The following is a 13,622-nucleotide window of genomic DNA, read 5'->3' on the forward strand; positions in this document are numbered from 1 at the left end:
CAAAATTGGTTCATGATTTAGGCATAAAGAATGAAATTACTAATAAAGTAGAAGAAGATAGGATAGTTTATCTCTCAGACCTGTGGAGGAAGAAGGAATTTGTGACCAAAGAAGAACTAGAAATCATTACTGATCACAAAATCACACACACACACACAAAAAAAAAATAACTTTTGACTATATCAAGTTAAAAAACTTTTGTACAAACAAAACTAATGCATACAAGATTAGAAGGGAACCAATAAACTAGGAAAACATCTTTACAGTTAAAGGTTCTGATAAAGGCCTCATTTCCAAATTATATAGAGAATTGACTCTATAAGAAATCAAGCCATTCTCCAATTGATAAATGGTCAAAGGATAGAAACAGACAATTTTCAGATGATGAAATTGAAACTATTTCTACTCATATGAAAGGGTGTTCCAAATCACTGTTAATCAGAGAAATGCAAATTAAGACAACTCTGAGATACAATTACACACTTGTCAGATTGGCTAAGATGACAGGAAAAAATAATGATGAATGTTGGAGGGGATGCAGGAAAACTGGGACACTGATGTATTGTTGGTGGAGTTGTGAATGGATCCAACCATTCTGGAGAGCAATTTGGTACTATACTCAACAAGATATCAAATCATACATACCCTTCAGGCCAGAAGTGTTACTACTGGGCTTATATCCCAAAGAGATCATAAAGAAGGGAAAGGGACCTGTATGTTACACGAATGTTTGTGGCAGCCCTTTTTGTAGTGACTAGAAACTAGAAATTGAATGGATGCCCATCAGTTGGAGAATGGCTGGGTAAATTGTGGTATAAGAATGTTATGGAATTTTATTGTTCTGTAAGAAATGACCAGCAGGATGAATACAGAGAGGCTTAGAAAGACCTACATGAACTGATGCTAAATGATTAATTCTGATAAAAGTGGCTATCTTCAGCAATGAGAGGATCCAAATCAGTTCCAATTGATTAATGATGAACAGAACCAACTACATCAGGCCAAAGAACACTATGATATAAGTGTGGATCACAACATAGCATTTGCACTCTTTCTGTTATTTGCTTGCATTTTTGCTTTTCTTCCCAGGTTATTTTTACCTTCTTTCTAATCCGATTTTTCTTGTGCAACAAGATAACTGTACAAATATTTATACATATATTGTATTTAACATATACTTTAACATGTTTAACATGTATGGGACTGCCTGCCATCTAGGGGAGAGGGTGGAGGAAAGGAGGGGAAAAGTTGGAACAGAAGTTTTTGCAAGAGCCAGTGTTGAAAAATTACTCATGCATATGTTTTGTCAATAAAAAGCTATAATAATAACAATAAAATAATAAAAAAGAAAAAAAAAGAAAAAATTAGAGTTGGGCTAGAGGAAACCATTGAAGTTATGAGAGACCAAAAAATAGCAAAACAGATCATAAAGAATGAGAAAATATAACAGAAGGTGAAATATTTTATAACAAAAATGACAGATGTGGAGAACAGATCAAGAAGAGAAAAAAAAATTGGTTTGCCAGAAAATTGTGACCAAAAAGAGAAACTTGACACAGTAATATGGGAAATAATCCAAGAAAATTGTCCTGGAGTGATAGAACATGCGGGACAAATAGAACTTAAAAAAGAAAATGCACTAATCACCATTTCAAAAAGATCATTTGTGAAAAATATGTAGGAATATTATTGCCAAATTTTGAAACTCTCAGATCAAATAGAAAATTTTTCAAGAAACAGGAAAAAAAAATTCAAATATTCTGGAGCTCCAATCAGAATTGTACAAGACTTATCGGCAGCTAAAATAAAAGACTGCAGTCCTGGAATCATATCTACTGACAATCAAGAGAACTAAGCATGTGGTGAAAAATATGATACCTAGAAAAATTATCTGTAATTTTAAATGAGAAAAAACAGACATTAAACAAACTTACAGATTTTCAGGACTTTCTATCAACCAAAACTGTATTTAACAAGAAATTAACATATAAGATTCAAGATGAAAGATTAGTTTAAGGACCTTGATATGGACAAACTCTTTGAACATGGAAAAATTGTTTTTTTGTTTGTTTTTTACATGAAAAATGTATATGTTTAAGATCCACATCAACAATAAGGTAGCTCAAAAGAAAGATTGGCAGAGTCAAGGTAAAAATAGTAATTATATTATACGAATGAGGAACAGAGGAAGAATAGACAGAGATATTAGAGCTGGGAAGAGGACTCCAAGTTCTGAAAACCTACTCACATGGGGAATGGGTTACTAAGAAGTGTATAGCACCCTCTAAAATGTATAAAGAAACAAAGAAATGGGGAAGGAATGGGCAGATAGGGAAGCAAAGGGTGAGGGAAGAAGACAAGGGAGGTATATTTGGGTGGGGACTTAAGTATTAGCAAGGCAAATTATGGAGCAGAATTTAATTAAAAAGTCAGCAGGAATAGGAAAGACGTGTGTATATGGGGCATGTGTGGATGTGAGCTGTGTGTATGTATGTATATATCTACATAGTATATCTTTTCTTAATTGTAGCTTGGGGGTGGGAGGATAAAAGGAGGAAAAATAACAAATTAAATAAGGTGTGCAATAGAGAACCAAGGAACAATTTACAAGGAAGTAAAGAAAAATATTCATGAATATAATTTCTTCTGTTTTTGATTCACTTTAAAGGACTGGTTTGATTCTATCAGCTTCTTCCAATAATATGTATGAATAAATATATATTCATATACATGAATATGTATGTATGTATGTATTTGGTTGATTTGGTAATTTGTTGTTATATACTTTGAATCCTCCCTGATGTTATGCTGAGCACATGACAATGTTCTCTTTTGTTTTGCTTTATTTTGTTTTATTTTTCTTTTCTGTTTTTCTTTTTTCTTACTCTTTTTTCAAATAAAGTCAATTCTAAAAAATAAAAAAACCTAAAATTTTTTAAAAAACAGCTTAACTATTCTTGTCCCAGATGGAAAATATTCTAGTTATGGTTTTGACAATGATATCCTTCCAATGCCCCTGTTCTTCCATGTAGAGGGCTGAAACTCCAAAAATGTATGCTTGAATCAGACAACTGAGCATTTAAGTCTAAATACCTATTTGATGTGAGATAATACTTATTAGGATATATTTGGAAAATTGGCTCTTCTCACTGTTGGTACTTGCTGAATATTTGGTGTTTAAGATAATTGTAGGCAAGGATTGGTGGGTAGAGAGAGAGAGAGAGGAGAGTCACTTGGCGGCAGGATGAGGAGGAGAGAGGCTGGTGACTTAGGGCTCCAGAATCTTTGGCAAGCTGCATTTCTCCCCTAAAGATCAAGGACTTTAATTTATCCTGACTCTGGACTGACCCCATGGCCCTCCAGGGAACTCTACACCTCCAGTCATCCTCCATAGAGGATCTACACAAAATGTTATAGGCAATCCTATAAGTCCAGATATCAGTGCAACAACCACTATATACCATTTTGTCCTTATTTATACTAGATGAAAAGTCTTCTTCATTTTTTTGGTCAAGCATGCTTCAAAAAATGGAAATTCTATTTACTGCCTGAAACAATATAAAAGGGAAAACTAGAACTGTGTACCTTGTAAAGAAACCCTTTCTTGAAGATTATGCCCAGATACTGCTTTTGTTGTTAGTGGGGGATGGATCTGATACATGGGATAGCAGAAGGAGGAGGGAGAATTTGTAAGGTGTGTGTCATTGGGGTACTTTTACAAAGAGAGATGCAAGCCCTTTGCCTCTCAGGAAAGAAAATTAAAACAGAAGGCATCTGTGGTGGGTAAAAACTGTCAGAAAGAAACATTACAAATATTCACCTTATTAAACAGATATGATGAGACTTCTAATTAAGAGGAAGGGTATGGTTATGACATAAGATCAATAATCACAAAAAAATGTGCCCAAGCCTTTGTCTCATTTAGAAATTCTTTTGAAAATGAACGGCTGTGTGCTTGTATACCCAATGCTATTCTTCTGATTAATTTTACATCTTGCCTGAGATCAAACTCATTGACTTTTTTAATTTAAAAGAAAAGGCAATGAGCTTGAAAGGCTTTATTGGAAGAAACTGATAGAATCAAACCAGTTCTTTAAAATGAATCAAAAACAGAGATGTTAATATCTCAGTCCTCAACACCTGAGAGTCACTCCCAAATCACAAGCAAAAGGCACCATGTAATATAGCACAAGTGCAAGGTAAACTGTCTGCTTTTTATAAAATAATCCCTGAAAACTTCTATATTCTCAAGGCACCAGAAATGTTTTCAGTGTTTCTATCTTTAATCCATCTCCAGGGGGGGTTGTAAATGCTCCAGGAGCATTTAGATTAGTTCTTTTCTTAATTAGATTTGACAAAGAATGTTGAGAAGACAAAATCTTTTAAATGTGGGTATAGATTTTTTATTTAGGGAAAATTACAGATTAATAATAATAAAGTAACTCAATATCATTACTTAGAAGGCTATTCGATTTTTCTATTAAACTGCCTTGTGTGAATTTGGGTATGAGTGATCATCACTATTTGTATGATGTTCAAAATCATTACGTTCCTTTAGCTGAAGTTTCCCCTTATAATAACAGGGGCTTGAACTAGACCACTAAAGCCCTTTATAGCCCCAAATTCTCTTCTGGCATACTTTAAATCTACATGTTTTATGTAATTTCTAACCTTAATCTGATTTCAAAGCATTCTATGTTCCCCTTATGAATTTATCATAGTCCAACATATATAATTTATCCATGTACATTTCTTGTTATTCCTATTTATAATGTAAGTTCCTTGAAGGAATAAACATGTTATAATTATTTTTGTTATTTCTCTTTGCATTTATATCTATACTTGCTAACAGTGGGTGTTTAATAAAAGTTTGTTCAATAAGTGCATGAGTGTAAACAAAAGAATAGATTTATTATGCCAGATTTTTACATATGTAGTATTTCTAAAAAGTGAATAGAGATCATTCTAAATGCTAATTCACATCATCCTGATTGTACTGTACACTTTCCAAAATGTAAAGTAAGTGCTTAATAAATGCTTGTTGACTGACAAAATGATTCATTCCAGGCAAGTTTTGGAGCTATGACATTTCCCTGGTATTGGAATGCAGGAAAAATATGTTCCATTACTTAATGATTTTTGGTTAAACAATATTCTATTTCTGAAATTATGTTCTAGTAAACAACTTTTCTGAAGAGATAGGCATTACTCCAAAATTTTAGTTCATAAGAAGTAAGAAGCTGTTCCTTGACCCCAGGGCATACATATTTTTCTCTCTTTTCTCTTTCCAAGTATGCCATTTTCAATTCAATTAAATCCAATAAACATCTAAACCCCTCTATTTGCAAAATGTTATTATTATCACTGTATATACAAAGGCAAAAACAAAGGCACCCATATCAATGGGAGCTTTCATTCTACTGGAAGTAAACAAAATGTACACAAATACAAACTTAATCCAAAAAATTTTTATTAAGCACCTACTATATAACAGACAGCATACTAGATATTAGAGGATTCAAATATAAAAATTAATTAGTTCTGCCCTCAAGGAATTTGCATTCATCATTCACACAAGTTAATATAGGAAATATGCAACATGAATTTAAAGTGATGGGCAGCGTTGATTTCCTGAAATCACTTTTAATTTATGTTGCATGTTTCCTATATTGAAATGAGAGAACATTCCAACCATGGACAGATTGCAAAAAAATATAGAAGCAGATCATATGAAATTTAATATATCAGGAAAAAAATAAGCCAGTTTGGTTATAACTAAGAGTGATGGAGGTGGAGGTGAATAATATATAATCAAACAAAAGGATTGTTGTATTGACATAAGTAATGTGAGGGAAAGAAAACACTAATAATTTGAAGTTTGAGTCAGGAAGTATTTAACAAAATACTGTACTTTTTAAATTTAATAAAAACTAAGATATTACAAAAAGCAGAAGAGGTAAAGAGTAAGAGCATTCCAGGCATAGTAAAACTACCTATTCAGGGAGAAATGATGAAGAAGGGCAATGGCATGTCAAATCAATATTTTACATTGTTTTACAATGTTTTACAAATATTCATTTGGCAGTTTATATGAAGTTGTATGGGAGAAGGGATAGTCAAGAATCAAGTAGAGAGATGAAAAAAGTATTGCTACAGTTAAGACAAGGGATAGTAAGGATATTCATTAACAGGTTGATCTCAATCATAGAGAGAAAAAGAAGGTGGAAAAGATTCTGTGATGTCAGATTCAATAGGACTTCATTAATTGATGAGAATTGGGGGTTGGGATTGTGTGAGAGAGAGAGAAAGGGAGAACTTGAGGGAGACACCAGGATTGTAAGCTGAAGATGCCCCAAAGAAGGAAATTAGGAAGTGGTTTGGGTATGAGGAGGAAATAATTGGCAGGCAATAAAGAAGAGGGGATAGTAACAAGAAAGCTGAAAGAGGCAGCAAAATTAAATTATTGAGAGAAATACTAGTCATATGAAATAATATGTAGCACCCAATGGAAGCACATTAGAAGTTCATTGGATGAATGAATGACCTAAATTTACTCTGGAAAATTGGATTGTGCTGAAGGCTGACAATTTTTTTTTTCAAAATGTTTTCTTTTAAGAGCAATCTAGAATAGTTTGGACAAAGGTCCAAACATAAATTTTCTCAAGGATTAAGTATAAAAAATATGAAAAAGTTAATATGAGAAACCAAGGGAAAATACATAGTAATATTTTAGAAAAGCTTGGGGAAGGTCAAGTTGTAAAAGAGGTGAGAAAATTAACCTGTCCTTAGAGCAGGGAAAGGGACGTTAAAAATTAGATAAAGGAGTAAGTTAGACAATAAAGTCTAGACAGAAGACAAGGTTGGATGCCTGAAAGGTGTAGAAGATAGCTCTAGGAAGACAGGGAAAATAAATACATAGAACATAAGAAGCAAATAGAATAAAATATATGACAGGCAGAGAGCAAAGTTAGTAGACAATATAAATCTGTCATTTCAAGAAGTCTGGTGGGAACTCAAGTGAATGATAAATTTGGTTTCAATGACTTTTCCAGTGAAAGCATCTTGAAAATATTGCCAAAGGACATAGTGAACAAGTCAAACATGGTTAATGGGAACACAATGGGACATAGCAAGGGTGATTTTCAGTTTCATTTTCTTTCACAGGAGTCAGAAAATGAAAACCTATGAAGAAATGCAGAAAATTCACCAACTAACCTTTTAGCACTATAACCCGCAGTTGATATTCAATCAGTCCTTTAAGACTTTGGCTGAATGTTTTAGAATTTTCAGAAATTAACTTTCAATTGATTTCTAATTTCCAGTTAGGCCTGGTATAGTGGATAGAGGGCCAGTCTTGGAGTCAGCAAGAGTTGGTTCCAAATCTTACTTTTGATTCAAATGTGCTTTATGGTCACGGCCAACACAATTAACCTCTCAGTACCCCATCCAATTCTCCTAAGACTAAATTGTTGATAAGTCAGTGATCACATTGGTAGAGGGAGATTTTCTACTCTTAGAGTTTACTACATTGTTGAGATCATAAGTACAGATTTTTTCAAAGTTAATCTTCAAGGATATAAAAATTAACTCTAATATGTGTGGGTTTTATCACATATCTCATTAATTGAAATTGGCCTGTTTAAGTATACAGGCCAAACCATCATGAAAAGGGGAGGAAGAAATTGAGATTTCATTGAGGTAGGATTTGTCCAGACATGGCAACAAAAGTAGATAGCAACAAGTAAAGATTAATGTAAAGTCAAAAACTAATTAAAGAGAAAGGTCATGTCAATAACATGACAATAACAAAGGCTTGACTTTCAGTATGGGGCTGATAAGTATATTTTCTTCTCCAAGCTCATCTCCATATCTTCATTTCCCAGTCATGGCTGCTTAAATCCTTTGTTTTGTTTTTTTCATTTCTCCCCACAAACACATTTATTACTCATTCACATAAATCAAATGGATTACATTCCAAATCCATTGAGCAATTTAACATGGTCATCTAATATGAAGTATTTCATTTCATTGCTACTTTCTTAAACTAGTTATCATCATCACTATCTTCTTCATCACTCTTTCTTTCCATCAGGTCACAGTTAGTATTTCCCTCTTTTTACCAGAGTCAATCCCTGTCCCTGTACCTGTGAACGTATTCCTTCTAGCTTTCTCCATAATCTTTTTCCTAAAGTCATTCTCTTTCTCTCATGAATGATGAGGCTCTTTGATTCTTTAGCATCTATTTAATGTTCTAACGTTAGTGAAATTTGGATTATTTCTTAATCCATTTCTCATAATTCTAACCTCTTTTCATATAAACCAATTTAAACCATTCCGTTGAGCTCCAAATTTGTACTTCTTTCTGTTTATAAAGCATTTTTATTGGATTTCCCAAAATAATCTCAAATTTAACTTGCCTTTATATATCATGTTTTAATACGCACATTCTGAAAAAGGCCTTCTTCTTGCTCCTAATACACCATTTCAGAGTCAGAAAGGACATTTGGGTCCCTTAGCCAAACATATCACATCATCTATAGAAGTGATCTAGCTCAATCTGTATTTCTGCATGATTGTGTGGACTTTTCCCCATGCCTAGAATGCAGTCACTGCTTTTCTCTGCCTCTTAGAATATCTTGTTTCATTTCAAAGTTCAGTTCAAATATCATGAACCATTTCCTAATTCTCTCCAGTTTCTAGTTCCTCTACTCCCAAAATTACTAAGTATTTACTTGGCACATGGGAGGTAGCCTGATGTAGTGCCTAAAAGGCTGGCCCCAAAATCAAGAGAATCTGGTTCCCTTCCTTTACACATACTGACTCTTTAATACTAGACAAGTCATTTAATCTCTCTGTGTCCCAAGGAACACTCTAAGACTTTTGGTTGCAAAGAAGGTATTAAATATAAGTAGAGGAACTCTTCATGTGATATATGTATTAAGGTCAGAGGAAAAAATAAATCTAGTTGTTTTTTTTTAATTTGAATATACATGGTTTCCTCTCTAAAACATATAGTTTCCCCTATGGTTGTTTGAAAGCAAAAACTGATGCAATTTTATATTTGAATTTCTTGAGCATAGCTCAATGGCTCATTCAGAACAATGTTTTGTTGATTGATAGAACAAGTATTCTGTCTACAACATACCTGATCATTTAACCACCTCTTAAATACTTCTTATGATAGCGAACCCATTCTATTTCTAGAAAAATGTAATTGTTAATTTTTTTTCTTATATGGAATTGAAATTTGGATCATATTTTTTTAAAGCTTTTTATTTTCAAAACATAAGCATGGACACTTTTCCAACCTTGACTCTTGCAAAACCTGTGTTTCCATTTTTTCCTTCCTTCCCTCCACTCCTTCCTCCAGATAGCAAGTAATACAATGTATGTTAAATATGGTAAAAAAAATATGTTAAAACTAATATATGCATACAAATTTATACAATTATCTTGCTGAACAAAACAAAACCAGATCAAAAAGGAAAAAAAAAATGAGAAAAAACAAAATGCAAGTAAACAACAACAAAAAGAGTGAAAATTCTATGTTGTGAGCCACACTCAGTTCCCACAGTCCTCTCTCTGGATGTAGATGGCTCTCTTCATCACAAGATCATTGGAACTGTCCTGAATCATCAATTATTGAAAAGAGCCATGTCCATCAGCATTGATCATCACATAATCTTGTTATTGACATGAACAATGATCTCCTACTTCTGCTCTTTTCATTTAGCTCAGTTCATGTAAGTCTCTCCAGGCCTCTTTGAAATCCTCCTTCTGGTCATTTCTTACAGAGCAAAAATATTCCATAACATTCATACACCACAATTTATTCAGCCATTCTCCAACTGATGAGCATCCACAGAGTTTCCAGTTTCTAGCCACTACAAAAAGGGCGGCCACAAACGTTTTTGCACATGTGAGTCCTTTTCCTTCCTTTAAGATCTCTTTGGGATATAAGCCCAGTAGAAACACTGCTGGATCAAAGAGTATGCACAGTTTGATAACTTTTTGAACATAGTTCCAAATCACTCTCCAGAATGTCTTGATGTGTTCACAATTCCATTAACAATGTATCAGTGTCCCAGTTTTCCTATATCCCCTCCAACATTCATCATTACCTTTTCCTGTCATCAGCCAATCTGAGAGTTGTGTAGTGATACCTCAGAGGTGTCTCCTAATTTGAGTCAATTCTCTGCTTATTTTAGAAATGAGACCTTTATCAGAACTTTTGAATATAAAAAAATTTTCCCGGTTTATTTCTTTCCTTTCTAATCTTGTCTGCATTGTTTTTATTTGTACAAATACTTTTTAACTTAATGTAAACAAAATTATCTATTTTGTGTTTAATAATGTACTCCAGTATTTCTTTGGCCACCAATTCTTTTGTTCTCCAAGATCTGAAAAGTAAATTATCCTTTGTTCTTCTAATTTGTTTATAATATCGTTCTTTATATCTAAACCATGAACCCATTTCAACCTTATACCAAGGTATATGGTGTTAGGTATGAGTCAATGCCTAGTTTCTGTCATACTAATTTCTAATTTCTTCAGCAGTTTTCATCATATAGTAAGTTTTTATCCCCAAAGCTAGGGCCTTTGGATTTGTCAAATACTAAATTACTATAGCCATTGACTATTTTGTCCTGTGAACCTAACCTATTCCACTGATCAACTAATCTATTTCTTAGCCAATATCAAATGGTTTTGATGACTTCTGCTTTATAATAATAGTTAGGTCTGGTACAGCTAGTCCACCTTCATTTGCATTTTTTTTCATTAATTCCCTTGAAATTCTTAATGTATTGTTCTTCCAGATGAATTTTTGTTATTATTTTTTCTAGCTCTTGGGACTTTGGTATAGCACTGAATTAGTAGATCAATTAAGAAGGTAATACTGTCATTTTTACTATATTAGTTTGGCCTATCCAGGAGCATTTGATATCTTTCCAGTTGGTTAGATCTGACTTTATTTGTAGGGAAAGTGTTTTGTAATTGTGTTCATATATTTACTTACTTTGCCTTGGCAGGTAGACTTTGGAGCATTTCTTAATCCATTTCTCACAATTCCTTTCTCTTTGAATATAAACTTGACCGCTTCTTTAAGCTCCAATCTACACTTGGATTTCCTACAGTAATCTTAAATTTACTATACCTTAAACTGAATAAGCTATTTAGAGATTGAAGAGATATACAAGAACTGATATATATATAATAAAATAAACATAATTAAGAAAGCAATTTACATAATATCTACAATAATGTAAATGAGGGAACAGTATAAACAAAAATATCAAAAGTGAATTTTACCAAATTAGAAAGAACAAATGTTTTAAAATGATATATGAGAGAACACTCCCAACCCAGGTGTTTCATATTACACATTTCTGGACTTTTGAAAATATATATGTGCATTATGATTATTTTTCCTCTTCTCTTTGTTTTCTTTACAAAAGAAAATTTATTATATGAGATGACTTTCTGGAATTGGAAAGGGGTAAGAAATCTGATGAAAACAAAGGTACAAAAAACAAACATATCAGCAAAATGTTATTTAAAAAGAATTTCCTCAGTTTAAGGTATGGTGAATTTGAGGCTACTTTAGAAAATCCAAGTATAGCTGTCCTTTAGCAAGTTAGAAGTGTAGCTCTAGAGCTCAAGGGGGTGATTAACAATGGCAATTTCTATAAAGAGGACAAAATTAGAAAAAATGAGTTGCAACAAGTTCCAGAACATTGCAAATTCTTGTCAAAGATTTATTTAATTATTCAAGATTTGATCTACCCAACCATTCAAAGAAGACTAAGAGAATCTAGAATGGCTATTGTCCAATTTCAACATGTATATAGGACAAATGGTACAGAAGGATAAAAAGATGGGCTAGAGGTGAATAGGAGGAAGAGAGTTGGTTTGAATTGCATTCAGGAAACTTCATATATATTTACTGACCTCAAGCTTCTTATGAAAACATTTTGTTAGTATTACTATGTGATATCAAGACATTTCTTTCAAAGAACTAAAAATCAGTATCACGTAGAGAGAGAAGAGTGTGTTGAGTGTGAGCAGGGTGAAAGCAACCAAAGCAGAGCTCTGAAGAAGAATAGGAGTAAAGGAAATTATTAAAGAGTTATCTTATAAGAGAAGATAGGTTGTCCATTTCATTAGAGCAAAGATAGACAGACACACTGACAAACAGATAGACAGGCAGACAGATAGAATAATAGATAGATAGTTTCCTCATAATGTTGCAAGAAACTAAAAAAAAGACTGCAGCATATTGAATATGGCTCCTCTCTTGAACATTTGAGAGAACACAGAGTAGAGTACTATAAAATTGGCAAGTGTAGATAGTTGTGACATTCATCACAGGATCAGTGAGATAATAGATTCATTCGAATACCTAAAAACATGTATTCAGTACCCTAGCCTATCAAGAGTTCTTTAGATTCTGAGTCTTTCATGTAGTGAATTAGTAATCCCTTTCCAATTTGTGTCACCTACAAATTTTGTAAATACATGATTTTTGTTATTATCCATATCCATAACAAAAAAGTAGTATAGGTCCCTCTGTAAGTCCCTAGGGCATACTACTGTTGATATAAGTTGACATGGAACTATTAAGAACTAGTTTTCAAATAAGATCCTTTAACCAGCTCACAATCCATCTAATTGTAGTATTATCTAACCAACATTTCTTCATCTTACCAAAAATAAAAATAAAAATAGTTTGAGATACTTTTTCAAATACTTCACTAGAATATAAACAAACTTTGTCAGTTCCTCATTGTCTCAATTTTGCCAGCATACCAAAAAAGGAACATAATTTGTATTTAGTGTGTTCTATTCTTGCTAAAGCCATTTTTGTCCTTTGTGATTAGTATTTTCTTTCCCAAATGTTTCCCAGTCACCTCTTTGATTATACATTTTCAAACTTGATCTGGAATTGCAGTAAAGTTTATTGACCTATAGTTTGCAGACTCTTCCCTTTAAAAAGTCAGGCCATTTCCCCTCATCCAAAATTCCAGTGACTCTCTCTTTCTTGATCTTTAAATATCACTGACAGTGGCTCAGTACTTATGCCAGCCATTTCTTTCAGTACTGATGATGTAGTTCATTTCAGTCAGGAGTCTTGAATTAATCAAGGGTAGTCATTTTTGTCTTATTCTTTTTCGAAGGTCACTCATATTGGCAGGGAAAACAGAAGGAACATTTAAATTGAGCATCTCTGCCTTCTCTCTCTTGTCAGTTGTCATCATGCCATCCACCCCAGTGAATGTACTTATTCCTTCTTGGATTTTCCTCCTTTCCTAAATTAAATAAAAAAGAAAAAATTAAAACAAGCAGAATGTACAGAATATAGTTTTATTGCACTTACTGTTCTTTGCTAGCCTCTGAGGCCTTCATATTTATTCTCTGAGTAGGTGACCTTGCTTACATTTTCTGTACATCTTAATTTTCTTTAATTCAACTGTCTTAGTGATCTTACTCTTCCTTACATAGGGCATTTCATGCTCCAGCTCTGTGCTTTTTCATAGTCTATCACCTATAATAGAGTCTCCTCATCTTTATCTTTTAGAACTCCCTAGATTCTCTTACAGTTTACCTCAAATTCCACACAAGGC

Source organism: Sarcophilus harrisii, chromosome 3, assembly GCF_902635505.1.
Source record: "Sarcophilus harrisii chromosome 3, mSarHar1.11, whole genome shotgun sequence".
NCBI lineage: Eukaryota > Metazoa > Chordata > Mammalia > Dasyuromorphia > Dasyuridae > Sarcophilus > Sarcophilus harrisii.